This window comes from Pan troglodytes, chromosome 1 (assembly GCF_028858775.2).
Source record: "Pan troglodytes isolate AG18354 chromosome 1, NHGRI_mPanTro3-v2.0_pri, whole genome shotgun sequence".
Lineage (NCBI taxonomy): Eukaryota > Metazoa > Chordata > Mammalia > Primates > Hominidae > Pan > Pan troglodytes.
Window position 1 is genome coordinate 127,115,097 of NC_072398.2, and position 23,344 is coordinate 127,138,440.

Below are 23,344 nucleotides of genomic sequence, written 5' to 3' on the forward strand. Positions count from 1 at the left end.
TGGGTGCTTTAGTCAAACTGAGAATGACCAACTCATGCTATTGTCATTTTATGGTTAACTTCATTAAACACAAAAATCTCACAAAAACTACAGATTAAAACCAAAATTCTTGTGCTCTATCTTCAATTTCTTTCTCCTATGAATTTTTGGAAAATTTTAGCTAGATAAACTTGAAGAATATCTCTACCTACTAAATCTTAATTTTTTATTTTATATTGTTAAGATTCTAGATCTCTTTATTCAGCTTAATAATTTTTAAATACTTCTAGCTAGATGAACTTGAAGAATATATTTATTAAATCTTAATCTTTTATTTTATATTGTCAAGATATTTTGAATGTCTTTTTTTCAGCTTAATAATATTCCATAGTAGGAAAGTGGAAAGAAATATATCAGTAATTCTGGTTTCTATATTTAACTGAAAATTCTTAGTTCCACTTAACTGCTTGCTCAAAATAGAGTCAGACTGTTTGTTACTTGCATTTTCAGAGAGACTCACTCACTCTATATCCACTATAACATGTACTGCCCATTTCTTTTTATCCAGACTTGGCTTTTCTCCATATGTGATTGATTCTACAGATTCATTGTCTATGTCCCTCATGCAGAGCCTCTTATTTTTATTCCCACAGTGGTAACAACAAAGATCTTACTCTGCTTACTTTTTGATTAGAAGAGTGCCACAAACTGGTTCAGAGATTCAAACTCTTCCCACATTGCAGAAAAAGCAGATAATATTACACTTCTTAAATTAAAAAAAAAAAAAAACATTTCCTTGCTCAGTAGTTTTACTCCCTAATTGTTCCATTTTCAGTAGCTGCCTTCACTACCCTGTAGACTTCCCCATTTTGCCCACACACTCTGAACGATCTCATGTGAGGGTGAGGGCCAACATAGCTGCCTCTCACAGTTCTCCCTCTTATCCAGCCCTGTTTAGCTGTCCCAGAACTATGAGACAATTTTCTGATGCTCTGCCTATTTACATCTGGCATACAGCCTGGCAAATTCCCAAGGAGGTATAAAGACCACCCTGCCTTTCACATTGGATGTAAATGTCCAGAAGCTAAGATGTAATTTTACAGGTCCAGAAGATTGAGTCGCTCTTTGCAGCCCAGGAGATGTTCTCAGGGGCCCACGCTATCAAAAGCAGACATTTGTTAATAGCCTCAGCCAATGTGAGGCACCTGTTAATAAAAATTTACAGTTAGTGGCACTAAATGGAAGTGAAACTTGAATCCCCTTAATAGAAGAGTTTCTCAGTCTGGTACCAGAAGAAGAAGTCAGAGAGAATCAAAGCATGAGAAGGACTCAATGAGCCACTGCTACTTTGAAGATTGAAGAGGCCATGTGAGATGAAAGGGAGGTGCCTTTCAGAGGTATGGTGTAGCCTGGCTGACAGCTAACCACAGAATGAGTCCTCAGTTCTATACCACAAGAAAATGACTTCTGCCAATGACACGTATAAGCTTAGAAGTATATAAGCTTCGAACTCAGGCCTCCAGATAATGGCCCACCCTAGTGGACACTTTGATTTCAGTCTTATAGCACTTAGAAAAGAGAACCCAGGTAAGCCCACTTGCACTTCTGACCAACAAAAAAGTGTGATAATAACTGGGTATTCTTTTAAACTGCTAAGTTTTAGTAATTTGTTATATAACATTAGAAAAATAGTATTATTTTAAGTTCTATTGTTATGAAAAAACAATAAATGAGAGCCTATCTTTGTGTTTACATTTGACTCATGCTAATTTTTGGGAAGATTCATTAATTTTTAGGAACACTAATTATAAATTATAGTTCCATCTTATAATTGCATTACTTTTAGTTTGAAAATTAATCTTTTATAATTGACATTTCTTTCCATTTTATATTTTTGGTGATTTTCTTCCTCAATACAACTTGCCATAATGACAATAAACTCAGCAAAGCTGACGTAACCCAAACCTTCTGATTGTGTTTTATGTTATTTATTTAACCAGAGAATTTTATTTTTTAGAATTTTCATGGGTACATAGTATGTGTGTGTATATATATATATATATATGTGTGTGTGTGTGTGTATATATATGTGTATATATATATATGTGTATGTGTGTGTGTGTGTGTAGGGTATATGAGATGTTTGATACAGTCATGCAATGTGAAATAATTACATCATGGAGAATGGGATATTCAACACCTCAAGCATTTATCCTCTATGTTCAAAATAATCCAATTAAACTATTTTTGTTATTTTAAAATGTATAATTAATTTATTATTGACTATAGTCACCCTGTTATGTAATCAAATACTAGATATTATTCATTCTTTCTAATTTTTAGCACCCATTAGCTATTCCCTCCTCCCCCCACAGCCTCCCACTATCATTCTCAGCCTCTTGTAATCATCCTTTGACACTCTATGTCCATGATTTCAATTTTTTTGATTTTTAGATCTCACAAATAAGTGAGAACATGTGATGTTTGTCTTGCTGTGCCTGACTTATTTCACTTAACATAATGACCTCTGGTTCCATCCATGTTATTGCAAATGACTGGATCTCATTCTTTTATAAGGTTGAATAGTACTCCATGCCACATTTTGTTTATCCATTCATCTGTTGATAGACACTTAGGCTGCTTCCAAATCTTGACTAATATGAATAGTGCTGCAACAAACATGGGAGTGCAGAAATCTCTTCAATTTTCTGATTTCCTTTTTTGGGGGGTATACACCCAGCAGTAGGATTGCTGAATTATATGATAGCTCTATTTCTAGTTTTTTGAGGAACCTCCAAACTGTTCTTCATAGCGATTGTACTAATTTGCATTCCCACCAACAGCATGTGAGAGTTCCCTGTTCTGCATATCCTTGTCAGCATTTGTTACTGCCTGTCTTTTGGATAAAGCCATTTTAAATGGGATGAGATGATATCTCATTGAATTTTTGATTTGTACTTCTCTGATAATCAATGATATTGAGCACATTTTCATATGCCTGTTTGCCATTTGTATGTCTTCTTTATAGAAATGTCTATTCAAATCTTTTGCCCATTTTTTGGATTGGATTATTAGGTTTTTTCCTATCAAGTTGAGTTCCTTATATATTCTGGTTATTAAGCCCTTGTCAGATGGGTAGTCTGAAAATATTTTCTCCCATTCTGCTGGTTGTCTCTTCACTTTGTTAATTGTTTCCTTTGCTGCATAGAAGCTTTTAACTTGATGTGATCCTATTTGTCCATTTTTGCTTTGGTTACCTGTGCTTGTGGGATATTACTCAATACATTTTTGTCCAGACCAATGTCTTGGAGATTTTCCCCAATGATTTCTTGTAATAGTTTTCATAATTTGAGGTGTGAAGACTTTAGGTTTTTCCAAATATAAGATCATATCATCTGCAAACAAGGGAAATTTGACTTCTTCCATTACAATTTGGATGTCCTTTATTTATTTATCTTGTCTGATTACTCTAGCTAGGACTTCCAGTAATATGATGAATAACAGTGGTACGAGTGAGCATCCTTGTTGTGTTTCAGAACTCAGAGGAAAGGTTTTCAGTTTGTCCCCATTCAGTCTGATACTAGCTGAGGGTCTGTCATATATAGCTTTTATTATGTTGAAGTACGTCCTTCTATCCCAAGTTTTTTGATGATTTTTATCATAAAGTGATGTTGAATTTTCTCAAATGCTTGTTCAGCATCAATTGAAATAATCATATGGTTTTTATCCTTCATTCTATTGATATGATGTATCACTTTGAATGATTTGCATTTGGTGAATCATCCTTGCATCACAGGGATAAATCCATTTGGCCATGATGAATGATCTTTTTAACATACTGTTGAATTCAGTTTGTTGAGGATTTTTGTATCAGTAGTCATCAGAGATACTGGCCTGTAGTTTTCTTTTTCTGATGTCTTTCTCTGGCTTTGGTTTCAGGGTAATACTAGCTACACGAAGGAATTTGGACGTATTCTCTCCGTCTCTCTCTTTTTTTTTTTTTTTTGGAATAGTTTAAATAGAATTGTTATTCTTTTTTAAATGTTTGGTAGAATTCAGCAGTGAAGCCATCAGGTCCAGAAATATATTTTTCTGTGAGACATTTTATTATGGCTTCAATCTCATTACTTGTTATTGGTCTGTTCAGGTTTTGGATTTCTTCCTGCTTTAATATTAGTAGACTGTATGTGTCTAGGAACTTGCCCATTTCTTCTAGGTTTTCCAATTTATTGGCATATAGTTGCTCAGAGTAGCCACTAATAATCCTTTGAATTTCTGCAGCCATTGGATGACATGTTCTATTAATATCTACTAGATCCGTTTGGTCTATAGTGTAGATTAAGACAAACATTTCTTTGTTGATTTTCTGTCTGGAAGAAACAGCCTCCAACTATTATTGTATTGGGGCCTCTCTCTCTCTTTAGCTCTAATAATGTTTCCTTTATATGTCTGGGTGCTCCAACATTGCTGTATCTTGTTGTTGAATTAACCCCTTTTTCACTGGGATAGATAGAAGGACATACTTCACATAATAAAAGCTATATATGGCAGACACTCAACTAGTATCAGACTAAATGGGGACAAACTGAAAGCCTTTCTTCTGAGGTCTGAAACACAAAAAGGATGCCCGTTTGTACCACTGTTATTTAACATATTACTGGAAGTCCTAGCTAGAGTAATCAGACAAGATACATAAATAAAGGGCATCCAAACTGGAATTTAAAAAGTCACATTTCCCTTGTTTGCAGATGATATGATCTTATATTTGGAAAAAACCAAACCTATAGTGACCTTTTTGCTTTCTTCTTATAGTTTTTTCTTGTAATCTATTTGTCTGATATAAGTGTAGACAGGCCTATTTTTTTGGTTTCTGTTGGCATGGAATATCTCTTTCCATCTCTTTATTTTCAGTCTATGTTTGTATCTTTGTAGGTGAGGTGTCTTTCTTATAGGCAGCATATCAATGGGTCTCTTTTTTAAATTAATCCATTTAGCTACTCTGTCTTTTGATTGGAGAGTTTAATCCATTGATAATCAGTGTTATTATTAACGAGTAAGGATGTACTCTTTCTATTTTGTTATTTGTTTTCTGCTAGTTTTGTGGTTCTTTCTTTCTTTCTCCTTTTTCTTTCTTTCTTTCTTTCTTTTGTTTGTCTTCTTTTAGTTCAGGTAATTTTCTCTGGTAATATGATTTAGTTTCCTGCTTTTCCAATTTTTTGTGTATCTGTGGTGTGTTTTTTGGTTTGAACTTATCATGAGGTTTGCAAATACTATCTTACAACCCATTATTTTAACCTGATAGCAACTTAACACTGTGTAAACAACAATAAAAAAATAAAAAAATGAAACTAATAAAATTATATGCCTTAACTTTGTACCCCTTCTTTTTAACTTATTTATATCTTATTGTACTTACCTTATTGTTCTATGTCTTGAAAAGTTGTTGTAGTTATTATTTCGAATAATAATCACTTAGTCTTTCTACTTAGGATAAAAGTAGTTTACACACCACAGTCACAGTTTTAGAACATTCTGTGTTTCTCTACTTACTGTTACCAGTGAGTTTTGCACTTTGAAGTGACTACTTATCTCTCATCAATATCCTTTTCTTTCTGATTGAAGTGTTTACTTCAGCATTTCTTGTATGACAAGTCTGGTGTTGATGAAATCCCTCAGCTTTTGTTTGTCTGGGAAAGTTTTTATTTCTTCTTCACATTTGAAGGATATTTTTGCTGGATATACTATTCTAGGTTATTTTTTTTCTTTCTTTCAACACTTGAAATATGTCATGCAACTCTCTCCAGGCCTGTAAGGTTTCCACTGAAAAGTCAGCTGTCAGGCATATTAGAGCTCCATTGTATGTTATTTCTTTCTTTTCTCTTGCTGCTTTTAGGATCTTTTCTTTATCTTTGACCATTAGGAGTTGGATTATTAAATACCTTGAGATAATCTTCTTAGAATTAAATCTTTTTGGTGTTCTATAGTCTTCTTATTTTATTGATATCTTTTTCTAGGTTTGGGAAGTTCTCTGTTACATCCCTTTGAATAAACTTTTTTCTCCTATCTCTTTATCTATATCTTCTTTAAGGCCAATAACTCTTAGATTTGCCCTTTTGAGGTAATCTTCTAGATCCCATAGGTGTGCTTCATTATTTGTCATTTTTTAAAAATTTTGTCTACTCTGACTGTATTTTCAAATAGCCTGTCTTCAAGCTTACTAATTCTTATTTTTGCTTGATCAATTCTGCTATCAAAGGACTCTGGTACATTCTTCAGTATGCCAGTTGCATTGTTCAGTTGCAGAATTTATTGATTCTTATTAATTATTTCTATCTCTTTGTTAAATTTATCTGAGAGAATTCTGAATTCCTCTGTGTTATCTTGAATTTCTTTGAATTTCCTGAAGACTGCTATTTTGAATTCTCTGTCTGAATGGTCATATATGTCTATTTCTCCAGGATTGGTCCCTGGAGCCTTATTTATCTCATTTGGTGAGGTCATGTTTTCATGTATAGCATTGATAGTAACACATGTTCTTCAGTTTCTGGGCATTGAAGAGTTATCTACTTATTGTAGCCTTCACTGTCTGGGCTTATTTGTAGCCTTCCTTCTTAGGAAGGCTTTCCAGATATTTGAAAGGACTTGGGTGTTGTGACCTAAACTGTATCTACTTTATAGGGCACACCAAGCCCAGTAACGCTGTGATCCTTGCAGACTTGTAGGTAGCACCTTGAAGGTCTTGGGGAAGACTCAGGATAATTATCTGGATTACAGTATTGAGACTCTTTTGATCGCCTGCCATTCAAGACTGTCTTTTCTACCTCTTCAGTGCATCTTTTGGTGATATGTAGTTAAAACGAAGTACTATCAGTGAGTGTTCATCTGATTTTAGTTCTTAGAAAGGTGTTTTTTTTTTTCCTATATAGATAGTTGTTAAATTAGTGCCTTTGTTGTGGGAACAATTGGTGAATCCTTATATTCTGCCATTTTGCTCCACCTCTGTCTCGTTTATGTTTTAAACACAAAGCATATATCTATACTATAGAAGAAAGCAATATGAAAGTCCTTAAATAGAGCAATACATTAATTTGATATACTGAGTCTCACAAAATCTTAAAAATACATTAAAATACTGAAAGAAAAACTACTGCAAAGATACTTCTGAGAATATGAAGGACCAATTTATGACATCCTGAGCTAATAAAAAATCATGTATTGATGAGTACAAGCATAAATCCACTAATAATATTCCCATTGTTTAGTAAGTAATCAATAGAGACACATGTATAATTCAGAAGGTAGAGAAAATGGGAAGCCAGAACAACTTTTACATATCATGTTTAGATAAATGAGCTAATGATGAAACCATTCACAAAATAGGGATTATTGGAAAACAAGCAGGATGATAAATGGGAAGATTATTTGGGCCATGTTGACTTTGAGGATTCTATAAGTGGAGGAATATTGTAGGCAGTAGATATATATGGGATTACAGCTCAGAAAAGTGTAAGCTAGTGGTGACACTTCAATTATGAGCACTGGAAACTCAGAGTGTGAAAAAATTTCTCAGGTGAGTGCAGAGTAAGATCTAAAAATAATAAAAAGGACAAGAATACAATCTTAGGAAATAAGAATAGTTTCAGAATATGAAGAGGAAGAGAAGAATGCTGAGAGGAAATCACCAAAGATATTGAAGGGAACCTATTAAATGTAATGTAATGAAAATCAGGAAGGGAGTGATAGAAATTGTCAAACACAAGAAAGATCAAGCAAGACTCATGGAATTGAAAATGGTCTTTGTAATAATTAATTGAGAATTATTGACTAATTATAGCTTAAGATTGGGGTTTGAGATGGGAATAGGGCTGGTAGGAAAGCAGCTGATTTTTGTCAGTTGATAATGGAGTAAAAGTATAGAAGTGGTAACAGTTAATGGAAACTGTGAGAATATTTCCTGTGAACAGAAGGAGAGGCATGCAGGATCTAAGAAGGTAAATTTTACATATGGAAATGACTGAAACACTTATACACAGATTGTGGGGACGTAGCTATTAAAGAAAAAGAAGGGACAAATATAAGAGGGACAGACAGGCAAAATTACCAGTAGAGTACGTCTGTGTCCCTGAATACATAAAAGTGAATATAATCACATTCATATTTTTACTGTGCTTACATTTCTGGATATGAAGTTATAAAGATATGCTGCTGACTTTAATTTACTTTTCCAATGTCCTACTATTCATATAAGACTTCAGAAGTGAAATATAGTTCAAATAAAGCAATTCAAAATAATTACACAATTGATGGGATTAATGGACTATTGACTATAGTGAAGCATAATGTATTTAGCTCAACGCTTTTAAACCTTGTCATCAATGTGACAGCATATACTTGTTCTTTTCAAATAATATTTGATTAAGGCATTTTACAAGCCCAATCATCATCACTGTGTGACATTCCATGGCCACGAGTGTGTTATACTGTATTAATTCACACATGGATGCACTGATAGTACTTAGCTCCCAATGTGAATGAATATTGCACATTTCATGCTCTGTCATGTCTCATTGCATTAATAGCCATGTGTGTGATTAGGTCTGTAATCTACGGCTATTTTACAACATTTTCAAATGCACTTGTCATGAATGGAGTAGCCAAGTACTTCATTAAGTAATCTCGTTTTCAGGAAGCATGTGTCTCCAGGAGCAGGTTGGCATTTAAAGTAATGTATGTTGCTTTCATCTATGTAAGACAAAAAAGAGGGCACTTGTAACTCTTTATTTACATCAGATCTATCTCATAATTCAAATAATGTGCTGATAAGACCTCTTATTTACCATTGCCACATCGTCTTCTTTTGGGTAGATATATTTAACTTCATCCCAACTACTAAGGAGTTCTTCTGAAACCTTTTATTACAATACTTATTAGAACATGTTATGAGGGAGAGTGCAACTTGCAGTAACATCCCTGACCATGGGTACTTTGCATCCATCTTATTTTTTTTCTTATTATTAATTAAAAATTGACTGACAAAGATTGTATATATTCAAGGTCTACAACATGATGATATATGTTTACATCACATAATGATTACCACCATTGTATAAATGAACATATCCATAGTTACATTTTTTTGTGTATTTATGCCTATGATGAGAATTTTTTTTTTCTTTTTTTTTTTTTTTTTTTTTTTTTACCGGAATCTCACTCTGTTGCCCAGGCTGGAGTTCAGTGGTGCCATCTTGGGTCACTGCAAACTCTGCCTCCCAGGTTCAAGTGATTCTCCTGCCTCAGCCTCCTGAGTAGCTGGGACTAAAGGTGTGCATCACCAGGCCCGGCTAATTTTTTGTATTTTTAGTAGAGATGGGGTTTCACCATGTTGGCCAGGCTGGTCTTGAACTCCTGACCTCAAGTGATCTGCCTGTCTCAGCCTCCCAAAGTGCTGGGATTACAGGTGTGAGCCACCATGCCCAGCCAGTGAGAACTCTTAAAATATGCTCTATTATCAAATTACAATTAAACGATACAGTAGAACTTACTCATCTTATAACTGTGAGTTTGTACCTTCTGACCAATATTGCCCCCACCATGACCCACCATTCTCTCTGCTTTGATGAGTTTGAATTTTTAGATTCTACATACAAGAAGTTCAATGCAACATTTGTCATTCTGTGTCTGTCTTATTTCACTTTGTATAATGTTCTCCAGGTTCATTAATGTTGTTGCTTGCAAATGGCAGAAAGATTTCCCTTTTTTTTTTTTTTTTTTTTTTTTTTTTTTTTTTTTTTGACAGGGTTTCTGTCTCTCTGTTTCCCAGTCTGGAGTGCAATGACATGATCTCAGCTCACTGCAGCCTCGACCTCCTTTGCTTAAGCAAACTTCCCACTTGAGCCCCAACCCCCAATCCCCAGTAGCTGGGACTACAGGTCCATACCTTCATGCCTGGCTAGTTTTTGTACTGTTTTGTAGAGACAGGGTTTCACCACCTTACCCAGGTTGATCTTGAAGTCCTGGGCTCAAGAGATCTGTCTGCCTCAGCCTCCCAAAGTGGTGAGATTTCAGGTGTGAGCCACTGTGCCTGGCCAAGATTTCCCTTTTTTAAAAGGCTGAACAAAATTCTATTGTGTATATATACCATATTTTCTTTATCCATTCACCCATTAACAGACCCTTTTTTCCATATCCATTCATCTTTTATTAGTGGCTTTAAAATTTCTTTTCTAAGGATATGAAACTATATGATCATTAAAACCACATGTGGAAAATCACTTTATCAGTAGAATCCAGTTAATAAAAATTATTCTGATTATACGTGCATCGAGGCAAAAATACTAAAGCTTTAAACTGTTAGTTTTGAAGACACACGGGACCAACTTCTGGATCTTTTAGGTAGACATTTTTCAAACGAGGCCAGGAACTCTGTTGCGGTTTCAACATACAGTGAAAGGGAGAAGTGGCACTGAACTTTCTTCCCCAGAGACTGGCCAAGTATTGAGAACACAGAGAGCAGTGTCAATACCAAGGAGTAAGGGATAGGGCATATTGGAATTGCAGAAAATCTTGGCAGAGATTAGGGGATTCACCAAGAAAAGGGTGATATCAGGTTCCTCATAAGTGGGCTTGCTGTCATTGTCCCCCAAAATGTCAAGAGGAAGCAGAATAAGTGGCCAGACCTTTCCTGCTCTGGAGGCTTGGTAAGTTCAGGAGGCTGAAGAATTTGAAGGTTTTCCCCAAGTGCTTTATCATATGACTGACAGACTATTTATATTATACAACATAAATCCATTTATGGGATTGTTTTGTTTGCTTGTTTTAACCTCCAACAACTAGACTTCAGACAAACAAGTGAAAACAATAACAAAAGTAATAGCTCTTCAAAGGTACTCAGCAGCCAAATCAAAAAAGAGTTGGCAGGACAATAATAAAACACATTCAGAGAAGCAGAAGTGCTAAAGAATGTGGCTACCAGAAGAGTTTAAAGATATTGAAGTACATCACACATACACACCCACATATAAGATATTTGGTGATTGAGAAACCTATGATTTTTTTTTTTTCACATAAAGTCTTAAGAGATAAACTTAAGGAGAGGATAGTCACTGGTGAAACAGACTAGTGACCCACAAGATCCAGGGTAAGAAATATCGACCGGGCGCAGTGACTCAAGCCTTTGTAATCCCAGCACTTCGGGAGGCTGAGGTGGGTGGATTACCTGAGGTCAGGAGTTTGAGACCAGCCTGGCAAACATGGTGAAACCCCGTCTCTATTAAAAATACAAAATTAGCTGGGCCTAGTGGCGTGTGCCAGTAATCCCAGCTACTCGGGAGGCTGAGAAAGAATTGCTTGAACCCGGGATGCGGAAGTCACTGCACTCCAGCCTGGGTGACAGAGCGAGACTCTGTCTCAAAAAAGAAAGAAATACATTGGCAGCCCATTCAGAGGGCCCAGAGATCTGTGTCTTGCTTCAACAGTGTTTGGACGGAACTGATCCAGGGACTCTCTTTCTTCCAGCCTCTGACCACCTTGGGATCTCCTCTCCACTTGCAATCTCCGGGACCATCTTCTTGGCCATCTTCTGCTTCTGGGACCAGCCAGCACCGTTTTTGTGGTTAGCTCCTTCTTGCCAACCAACCATGAGCTCCCAGATTCATCAAAATTATTCCACGGAGGGTGAGGCTACCATCAACCGCCTGGTCAATTTGTACCTGCGGGCCTCCCACATCTGCCTCTGTCTGGGCTTCTATTCCCACCATGATAATGTGTCTCTGGAAGGCATGGGTCACTTTGGCGAATTGGCTGAGGAGAAGCGCCAGGGCACAGAGCGTTTCCTGAAAATGCAAAGCCAACATGGCAGCTGCGCTCTCTTCCATGACATCCAGATGCCGGCTCAAGATGAGTACGGATAAAACCCTGGACGCGACGGAAGCCACCATAGCCTGGAGAAAAAACTAAATCAGGCCCTTTCGGATCTTCATACCCTCAGTTCTACTCACACATAATCCCATCTCTCTTGCTCCCTGGAGAGTCACTTCCTAGATGAGGAAGAGAAACTCCTCAAGAAGATGAGTGACCACCTGACCAATCTCCATAGGCTGCCTAGCCCAGAGGCTAGGCCGGGTGAATATGTCTTCGAAAGGCTCACTCTCAAGCACGACTAGGAGCCTACTGCCCCCAGCGACTTCTGAAGGGCCCCTCGTAGAGCAACAGGGCTTCTGCCTAAGCCTCCCTGCAGCCACTAGACAGCTTTTTGAACTACCCTGGAGCATTCTCCCAATTCTCGGAACAAGTGGAAATAAAGTTTTTTGAAGCAGAAAAGAAAAGAAAAACACAGTGCAAAAATAGAGAAATCATAATACAAAAATCAAGAGACTGGACTAGAGTATAGATTCAGGAGCGCTAAAACATGAACTATAAAAGTTTCAGAAGTAGCACAAATGAAAAAAAAATGTGCTAGTAAAAATGGCGTATATGTGCCACATTTTCTGGATTAAGAAAATGTGGCACATATACACCATGGAATACTATGCAGCCATAAAAAATGATGAGTTCATGTCCTTTGTAGGGACATGGATGAAGCTGGAAACCATCATTCTCAGCAAACTATCACAAGGACAAAAAACCAAACACCACATGTTCTCACTCATAGGTGGGAATTGAGCAATGAGAACACATGGACACAGGAAGGGGAACATCACACAGTGGGGCCTGTTGTGGGGTAGGGGGAGGCGGGAGGGATAGCATTAGGAGATATACCTAATGCTAAATGACGAGTTAATGGGTGCAGCACACCAACATGGCACATGTATACATACGTAACAAACCTGCACATTGTACACATGTACCCTAAAACTCAAAGTATAATAATAATAATAATAAATGGCGAGGCAATAGTTAAACAAATAATAGAAATAAAAATTGATCAAAGATACGTCAGTTTGTAGATCAAAAATCGACCTAAGTTCTCGGCTAGATACACAATAATGAAAATCATAATAACATGTGTTAGGTTGAAAGGAAATATCATGAGCTTCTAGAGAGAAAACAAAAATTTTACCTAGGAAATATATATATATGTATATATATATACATACATATATATTCAGACTGGCAAAGTGCATCTCCTTTTGCAGCACTGGAAGCTAGAAAACAGTTGAACAGTATTGATATATTACTGGCAGGGAAAGATTTCAACCCAAATATATTATTTATCTGCCAGAGAAAAAGAAAAATATTTGAAGCCATGAAAGAATTCCTAGAGTATATATTGTCATCATACTCCAAACTTGAAACAAACATCTGAAAAAAGATTCTAAGCAAACATCAAATGAAAAATAATGTGGATTTTAAGATGAGGAAATAACTAGAGGAAAGAAGTGAGCAATAAACCTTGTGAGATATGCTTATGGACAAATATAGACTGCATAGAAATGAGAAGTAGAAAAGCTAAAGAAATGCATAGAAATGAGAAGTAGAAAAGCTAAAGAAGAACTTTTAAAATAGAAGGGATCTATCGTTAAGAGGAATTAGTGCTAGACTATCTTCACAAAAGCAAAACAATGAGAGTGAGAAAGCGAAGAAAGGAAGGGAAGAAATAAATTACTATGGTATCTTCAAAATGAAGAAAGAGAATGGGGAATGAGAGTACTGGAAATTAGAATACTGGAAAGCTCCATCTTATTTGTGTTTGGGGGAATTTGAGCATCTGTCATGGGAAAACATTTGGGGCATAGTGCTTGATTATGACATCAGGAAAAGTGAGTATAAGTGTTAATAAATGGAAATGTACAGTATTTCCATCTACCAAGGAAAAGAAAGAGTAATGAAGAAGACTTTGAACACAGAAGCAAACATGAATGAAGTGATAAAAAGAAAACAATAAAATAAGTAATAAATATGAAGTAAAATAAAAATTTAGTATATCATTAATTACATATAATGTTAGTGGATTGAATTCTTCAATTAAAACACAGAAATCAGTTTAAGGTTAAAAAAAATTCTAAAGGATCTTTACAATAAAGACACCCTAAACATGGTAAGAATTAAAGGTTAAAATTAAAAGATGAACAAAGAGATAACAGGTGTATGCAAACAAATGACAAGCAAGTATAGTGGTATTAATATAAGACAAGGTGGAATTTAAGATTAAAAGCAATTAACAGGATAAAGGACATTGGGAAATAAGCAGGCATGCTTATTATGGAAATATGAGTTATAAATTTATATAACAAAATTAAAAATTAGATAAAAAACCAAGATCATAACTGGAAATCAAAGAACTTGATAAAATACAGTTATACTGGGAAACATCACTGTAAGTCTTTCAAACTGGGTATGTGCAATAAAACTCAAGGGGAGGACAGTCACTTGTTATAATCATTCATGGTTATAAATCAATTCTAGAACTTGAATGTTCCCTATTTTCAAGAGAAGGTAAAATATAACATAAGAGGATACAGAACAATTAGCTAAAGTAAACATGTGATTTGCTTTTGTTTATATCCTTCCATTATATTATTCCAGAAAGGCTGATATTTGTCTACTTTGAAACATGCAATAATTAAACTTAGAAAATATTTGTTTCAAAAACAAGATTATTTCTTGCTTATATTTAAGCAAGCCATAAACCAAGAAGAAGCAAGCAAATATAAGAATGTGCCTATTGTAATTACATACTTAACAACATTCTTGTCATTGATTTAGTGTGAATAATGAAGCATACTATAAGGAGAGCATAGTGTAGTTATATTTTTTAATGAAGGAAGCCAAGAGAAGAAAGTTAGAAAGTTGTTTACTGCTCTTTTGACTTTGCCTTTAGTTTGCAGGGGATATATTTCCCCTGTTGAGAGAAAACTTGCAAAAGCTCCAGTGTTTTGATGTATGGTATCTGAACTCCAAAGAGAATGTAATCTTTGTGGTAAGCTATCCAAAAGAAGTCCTCATGGAATTTGAGCAACCTCTGAAAAAGATAACCACAGCAGCAGAAATGAAACACTTCTAAGAACAAACAGTACAGCGTGCAGTTCTAGTTTATTCAGTTTTTATGTCTGGTATCTACTTATAATTTCTATATTTCTAACAATCTCAGGATGATCAGAGTGATTTTCTCCAAAAATATGCAAAAACACAATTAGACAAATGTTTAACTCCAACTCCTGGAATCAAATTGTAATCTTTACATATTTAAATGTATGAGATCTGATATCCAAGGGATTCTTTATCATTTCTATAAGAAAAGGAAAGATATTCATAATAGAAAAACATATGCTTAGTATAAACACATGGACATATTTTAATAACTGGCAATAAAATTATAATAATGCTAACATCACTGTTAAATAAATATATTCAAATATAATGTTCTACAGCAAATTTTTTCTAATGATATTTATCAAAGGGAATGAGTATTAATAGACTAGGTATTTATTATAACAGATATTTAGATTAATGTGAAATATTCAGTATACTGAAAACTATACCTAATTATTTACATATTTGGTTACTAGAAATTAAATGCTTGAATAATTGAAAGAATAATTAGTTTTATATGGCTGCATATGGTCCAATTAAAAGAAAATGAAATCAAAAACGACAAGGAAATATTGTCATTTTTCTTCTCACAAATCAATTCTTAATTCAATACAAATATAAAATATTAAATATCAAAGATAATTAAATTACCTTAATAATCCTTCATACATCATCCAGGAATTGATATAAATTGTATAAATTTTGAAACAATTTATATTTTCACAATGGATCCCTTTGTTTTAAGTTGCATTCCCTCAGAAGCTGATGTTGAGACATGGACGTGAATATACATAGTTTTTTTGGGAGAGGATCTGATCCCAGGAAGCACCAATGGAGCAGAGGAAAAGTGCAACAAAGAAGGATAAAATGCCAATAAAATGGAATGTTAATTAGTGTTTATGAATAATTTATTACTGTGTTTATCTAGGGCTCAAGCACCCAGGGATCTCGAGAGATTTTAAAGAGCACCCTTCACTGTTTTCACACTGAAGCACAAGAACTTCAGTAGTTGAAGGATGCTCCCAAAGAAGTTAATTCCTTGGAATTTTAAATTGTGTAAGGACCTTTGAGACAGAGAAAGTTCTCAGGCAATGAATGAGTCAGTGGAGCTTGCAGTAGAAAGGCTTTGGGATGGCATCCATGAAATAGCATATGGCAAGGACATGTAGATAGCTCTACAAATTTTTAGGGCATAATGGAGTTCACAATATCTATTTTCTCCCAGAGACAATTTAAGAAATAGTAAATTAAAACCCAAGATTATGTGAGCTGATTAAAGTTTTAACAACACTTATTATAATCACTGCGCAAGTAGTATAGTAAAAAGAACATATTTTTTATTTATAACAAATTTGTTATAATTCAGTTCTACACATAAATTCTCATAGCTGTGTGAGTTTCAGAAAATTTCTTAATCTTTATTTTTTATTCAATTTTTATTTTAGATTCAGGGAGTACATGTCCTGTATTGTTACCTAGGTATATATTTCCTGATGCAGAGGTTTTGAGTCTAAATGACCCCATCACCCAAGTACTAAGCATAGTGCTCAGGAGTTTTTTCACCCCTTTACCCCCTTCCCACCTCTCTCCTCTAGTAGTCCCTAGTGTCTATTGCTGCCACCTTTATGTCCATTAGTACCCAGTGTTTAGCTCCCAATTATAAGTGAGAACATATGGTATTTGGTTTTCTGTTCCTCCATTAATCTACTAAGGATAATGGCCTCCAGCTATGTCTATGTTGCTGCAAAGGACATTATTTGATTCTTTTGTTTGACTGTGCACTATCCTTTTGTGTATATGTACCACATTTTCTTTATTTACTCTACTGTAGATGGGCATCTTGGTTGATTTTACGTCTTTGCTATTGTGAATAGCACTAAGATGAACATGCAAGTAAATGTGTCTTTTTGGTAGAACAATTTGTTTTCTTTTGTATATATACCCAGTAATGGGATTTCTGGGTCGAATGGTGGTTCTAAGTTCTTTGATAAATCTCCAAACTGCTTTCCACAGTAGCTGAATTAATTTACATTCCCAAAAGTATATAAGCATTCCATTTTCTCAGCAGCCTTTCCAGCTTCAGCTTCTGTTGTTTTATGACTTTTTAATAATGGCCATTTGGACTGGTATGAGATAATATCTCACTGTGGTTTTAACTGGTATTTGTCTGATGGTTAGTGATGATGAGCATTTTCTCATGTTTGTTTCTCACTTGTATATCTTCTATTGAGAAGTGTCTGTTCATGCCTCTTGCCCATTTTTTAAATGGGTTATTTGTGGGGATATTTAATGGGGTTATTTGTTTTTTGCTTGTGTGATTAATTTCCTTATAGATTCTGAATATTAGACCTGTTTCAGATGTATAGCTTGTTAATATTTATCTTATTCCATAAGTTGTCTATTACTATGTTGATAGATTTTTTTTTTTTTTTTTTTGCTATGCAGAAGCTCTTGTTTAATTTGGCTCCGCTTGTCAATTTTTTGCTGTCATTGTGGGACTCTCTCTGCTCTAGGTCCAGGCAAATCTCCAGGCTTTGGGAGCACCTACTTGCCTGGTGCAACAGCCTGAGTCACCCAACCTGTCCTGTGTGGAGATCTTTGAGCAAGGGAACCCTCTCTGCTCCACACCCCAGCAGATCTCGAGGCATCTGGAGCACCCACTCTCCTAGATTAGGAGCTTAGGCTCCCCTCCATCCCTGAGCAGATAATTTAGAGCCGAGGAAGCTCTAGGTGTTTGGTGACCACCCACTGGATTCTCCCTTGGCACTGGTGTTTGTGCCTGCCATGGAGGACCTTCGGTCAGACCTGCCCTTCCTGGCTCCCCTGTCCTCCAACACCACAACTAAGCAGCGAGCCCAGAGCACAGTGCATTCCATGAATCAGCCCATTATCTGAGGTAACAGAGAGCTTCTGCTAGTAAACAAGGATCAAGTATATACCCAGCCATTGGCCACAGTCAGCTCTTACTTATATATGCTATCTAAGGGCTTGTACAATCAACTACACAGCCCAATATAAAAACTACCAAAAGAAGTGCATAGTGTTACAGAAGCAAAGCCAAAAGAACCAGAATTCTCTACAATCCTAATCTTTCTGAACTTCACTTTTTTTTTTTTTTTTTTTTTTTGAGACGGAGTCTCACTCTGTCACCCAGGCTGGAGTCCAGTGGCACGATCTCCGCTCACTGCAAGCTCCGCCTCCTGGGTACACGCCATTCTCCTGCCTCAGCCTCCCGAGTAGCTGGGACTACAGGCGCCCGCCACCAAGCCCGGCTAATTTTTTTGTATTTTTAGTAGAGATGGGGTTTCACTGTGTTAGCCAGGATGGTCTCAATCTCCTGACCTCGTGATCCGCCCACCTCGGCCTCCCAAAGTGCTGGGATTACAGGCGTGAGCCACCGCGCCTGGCCCTGAACCTCACTTCTGTTGGTAAGAGAGAAAGAACTGCATTCAGGTAAATCATGTTACTATTAAATCAGATTAAATAACTTAAAACATTTATGAAGCCTAATGTAGCCCAGATATACTTCAGGTATTCAAATAATTAATTTCCTTTTTAGTAAGATCTAAAATTCTGGGTGATGTTAAATCATTCTTTTACTATTTGTTATTTTAAGCTCAGGATGACTCCCTCAACATTTAGTTAGATTATATTTCTTTGTGTATTTCTTGGGTACCAGGTTTTATTCTATTTATCTATCCATCTACTAGGAAACTGATTTGTCATTATTCTTGACTATGAACCAATTTGGTACATTTTTTTTTTTTAATTTTATGTACAAGAAAACTTATGTATTGAGTAGCTGAGTAAGTGATGGGCTAGGGTGTTAAATCAGAAAGCATAAATAATTTTAAAAAGATTAAAACCTGAGACAATATTTACTTTCAAAGATGAATAAGATGGAAAATAAAAGAAACTGAGAGCCATAAAGAGAGGGCAGGATGAACTGAAAGTAGAATTATTAAAAGGATCTGGATCTAATAAAATTAAAATATGTAAAATAAAGCAAAATTATTAGGAAAACAAAATTGACTTGTTATTAAATTAGTGAGATATATAAGACAGTAAGGGACAAGATTTTTGGTATAAAAAGTAGAAACATTTATAGAAAAGGCAACATAGAAAATCTCCTAGAAGACAGAGTAAGAGTACAATAATGAAAATTATAAGTAAGAAAAATATAAACAATCAAAAACAAGTTTTTACATTTTAACTTATAATTAATCTCAAGGGAGAGCTTTAAAAGTGGATAAAGAAAGAGTAATTCAATTTCATATATTGCATTTTATCTTCACAATAATCATATAAATAGAAAAAACATACTTGATTTTGATTTCAAATGATATTAAACTGATGACAACAATATGATGTCAAAAAATGTTAAATCTTACATAACCACAAAAAGACTTGCATGTGAATGTTCTTAGTAGCATTTTTCTTAAGCCAAAAATTGAAAACAACTTAAATGCCCATCAACTGGTGAATTGATATACATATCAATGGAATACCATTACAATGTATTACTATTCAGTGGTAAAAAGAATGAACTACTGATACATGCTAAGTACAAGAAGCCAGATAAAAAACACCACATATTTCATGATTCTAATTTATAGAAAATATTCTGAAAAGACAAATCTATAGACACAGAGTAGATTAATAGTTTTCTATGGTGACGAGATGGGGGACAGATGGCAAGGTGAAGATTAACAGTTAGTGGACATTAATGATCTTAATGGGGTGCTGAAAATGTTCTGAAACTGACTTCCAGTATTTTGCACAACTTGATAAATTCACTAAAAAATCATTGAGTACTCACATAATATGACATGTAAAATCTACTCCAATCAAGTTATAAAAGTGTTACATTTTGTACAAACAGAAAAATATTAAAGCTCCAAAAGATAAAAGTGAGCAAAAGACACACAATTCAATAAATATATGAATTTGAAAGAATGCATATCTTTTAACTATATGAATTACGACAAATGCAAATAAAAATTGCTTGCAGAAGATTGTCTCTCAATCTTCCAGAGAACTTGTTAGGAAAGGGAAAGATGGCTAGTCAAGGAAGAGAAAAAAGACTTTGGTTTTCATACTCCAGACAAATACATATTTAAGAAGGAGCTGGGCTGTCCTCTCTTCACCAGCAGAGGAATAGCAGTTCCTCCTGTGTATTGCAAAGTCTACTTGTCAAAATACCAGAGATATCCTTGGGCTACCCCTTCTCAGACTGCCAACTGAGTAAGAATGTGATTTACTGGGAGCAGTCAAACAAACATAGGCCATGTAACCTGCCATATCAATACTGAGCAGTGCTTTCATAATTGATCTGCTGCAACATTTAAAAGATGAAAAGACATTTTAAAACAAATAACTATAACTAAATCCTTATTGTGTATTTACATTTGACGCATACTACATATACGTACTTTCAGAATCAAGTTTATAAGCAAGTTGTAGGAGCAGCTTTATATACAAGGCATAGAGCTTAAATCATTCTACAGGAGTTTCTGATGACAAAAGAAAAACATCATCACACAAAGTGATTTGTGTATTAAAGTATCTTAGCCTCAGGACTGGCATTGTCTCAGGGACTTCTTAATCAGTGGAAAAACATCTTGAACATATCCTTATCATAGCACTTAAAAGCTTATAATGAAATGTGCTGCTTGTGTATCAGTTTTCAACACTAAAGTCACTAAACTATAAGATCCATTCTTTAGGGCAACTGTGCCTTTTATTCAATTTTGTTGTTCTAGCAACTAGCCCAGTGACATAGTAGGTGCTCAATAAATATTTGTTAAAATAAATTAATCCTTAACTTACCAGTGTAGTTATAAAGTACACAATTTTCCTGTGAATGTGCATCTTGGGATTGGGATAAACAGCCTGAACTCCTTTTTGTGTTTCCTTTTCTCACAGAGTTATCTATCCTTTGCCAGCTACCCAATTACCAGTTACAATGAAGCATGGTTACACGGCTTGCTCCCAGGCAAATATTTGTATGCTAAATCAGGTAACCAGACCATATTTAGCCTTTGCCAGCATGTGATCATTCTTTTAAACAAGGGAAACATAAATGTGATTAGGCATTCTCACCAAATATTTATAAATTCAAGTGCTTTAAAGCCCATCCAAATAATGTCATTTCCATCAATTTATAAAGGTAAGATGATTTGTTTTGGCACTCAAATTTATGTAAGTTTATATATATATTGCATCTTTTTAAATATTTTTCTCGAACCATTCCATGATTGACTTTTTTCTCAAAGCTTTTCAAATCACACAAGAGGTTTACCTTATTATAAACAGAAGTTACCTATTTATTCATCTATATTTTAGTATAAAAATGAATTTTATTGCTGTCAAAACTTAAAGCTTGGTGCTATGGCTTACACCTGTAATCCCAACACTTTAGGAGGCCAAGGTAAGAGAATCATTTGACACTAGGAGTTCAAGACTAGCCTGGGCAACACAACAAGACCCCATCTCTATAAAAAAATTTAAAAATTAGCTGGGCATGATGGCACACCTCTGTAGTCCCTGCCACTCAGAAGGTTGAGGCAGGAGGATCACCTGAGTCCAGGAGGTCAGGCTGCAGTGAGCCATCTTTGCACTACTGCATGCACTCCAGCCTGGGCAACAGAGCAAGGCTTTGTCTCTAAATACATACATACATATATATATATATATATATACACACACACACACACACAGACACACACACACCCACATATACATATACACATATATATACATATATATTTACATATATGTGTGTGTGTACAAGTTAAAGTTAAAAATCTATTGTAACATAATATCTTAAATGTTGGGTAGTTTGGAAATAAGTATTACTGGGATCTTACTAACATTATACAATATATGATATAGAGTAATTTTAATTTCATTCCATTTATAATGTCATTTAAATTTTGAAAAATATTAAGCACAGAGATAAATTAATTTATTTGAAAGTTCTGATATTTTAATTTTGTTATACTATTAAGAATATTTTTTCTTTAATTTTGTTGAGTTGTTCTATCAGTAGGCCTGAATTTCTTAGAATTTTAGGAGCAGTAGTAATTCTTTCAGTGAATCTTTTTGCATTTTAGACATTGTTCAAAAATAATGTGAGAATACCAAAAATTGCAACTTAAAAACTGAAACAGGAGGCTGTTTTAACTTGTGAAGTCACTGTTACAATTAAAGAGATCATTTTTACTAGAATAATGAGACTCAAAGCAAGATGATAGTGATTGGCTGAGAATGGGAAGAGAAAGAACATAGACTTCTTAAAATGTCTAAAAGTGAAAGGAAGGAAAATGATGAAGTTGTGGCATGAGGAAAAGTAGGCAGTGTGCAGGCAGATAGTTTAGGTTAGAAAGCAGAAGCCAGTGTAAAGAAAGAAAACAAATATAGATAAACAATGAATAATTCATCACACAATATCCTACAGGAGGTTGAAAAGAAAAAGGAAAGGAAGGAAGGAGCAATATAACCAAAATGAAGACTAACATTTGAAAGTGTGGAAGAGCATCTGACACTGAGAGTCATGCTGGAGCAGAGTGAGAAGGCACCGTCACAGGTTGTGGGCCTGGCATGGGTGAGGCGTCCAGCATAAGTGCTGCAAAGAGGCTGTTCATGTAAATGGGCAGCCTAATGTGGGCTATCAGAATCTGAGTGGAGTAAGTATGGCACCAACATGAGGGCAAAGCCTGGGGTGGGCTATAGACATACATATACATGTATAAACACACACATATATACACAGATATGTATATATGTGTGTGTTTGGTGTGTGTATATATATCTATATATGTATATATATAGATATATATGGTATATGTCTATTCGCTGAGAGAATCTGGGCACAATAAAACCCCAATAGTAATGAGCGCACCTAGTATCCACATGCTGAATTATAAATATCATTATCCACTAAAAGAAACCAAGGGTCCTTGGAGAAATGGCTAAATCTGCAGGTGGAGCAGGGAAATTAGAAGATGAGCCTGGAACATTTATTGTGCCAGATAGCAAGGAAGTGCTTAAGGAAGAATAGGAACATGTCCAGAGGACATAGAAGCCAGCTTGAAGGAACTCTCTCTCACTGGCCAACTCTAAGAAAATATCAGTATCAAAATAAAAATTAACAATAAGTTGTTATCCATTAAATAAAACGATAATGCATGCATCCACACTGAAATAATATATAAATATATTAATATATTGAAAGTTGAATATTATATTGAGTTATTCCAAAGTACTGCACCTCTACACAAATTATTCAATAATTAAAAAGGGCAAAAGAATCCCTTCACAGGAGAGAAAGCTG

General features: G+C 35.1%; 2 pseudogenes; one reads left to right on the forward strand and one right to left on the reverse strand.

Moving 5' to 3' along the window:
* LOC107967524 (THAP domain-containing protein 3-like) overlaps positions 1-23,344 on the reverse strand; it is a 275,942-nt pseudogene that overhangs the window by 195,819 nt on the left and 56,779 nt on the right.
* Positions 10,624-12,140, forward strand: LOC107973622 (ferritin light chain-like; annotated as a pseudogene).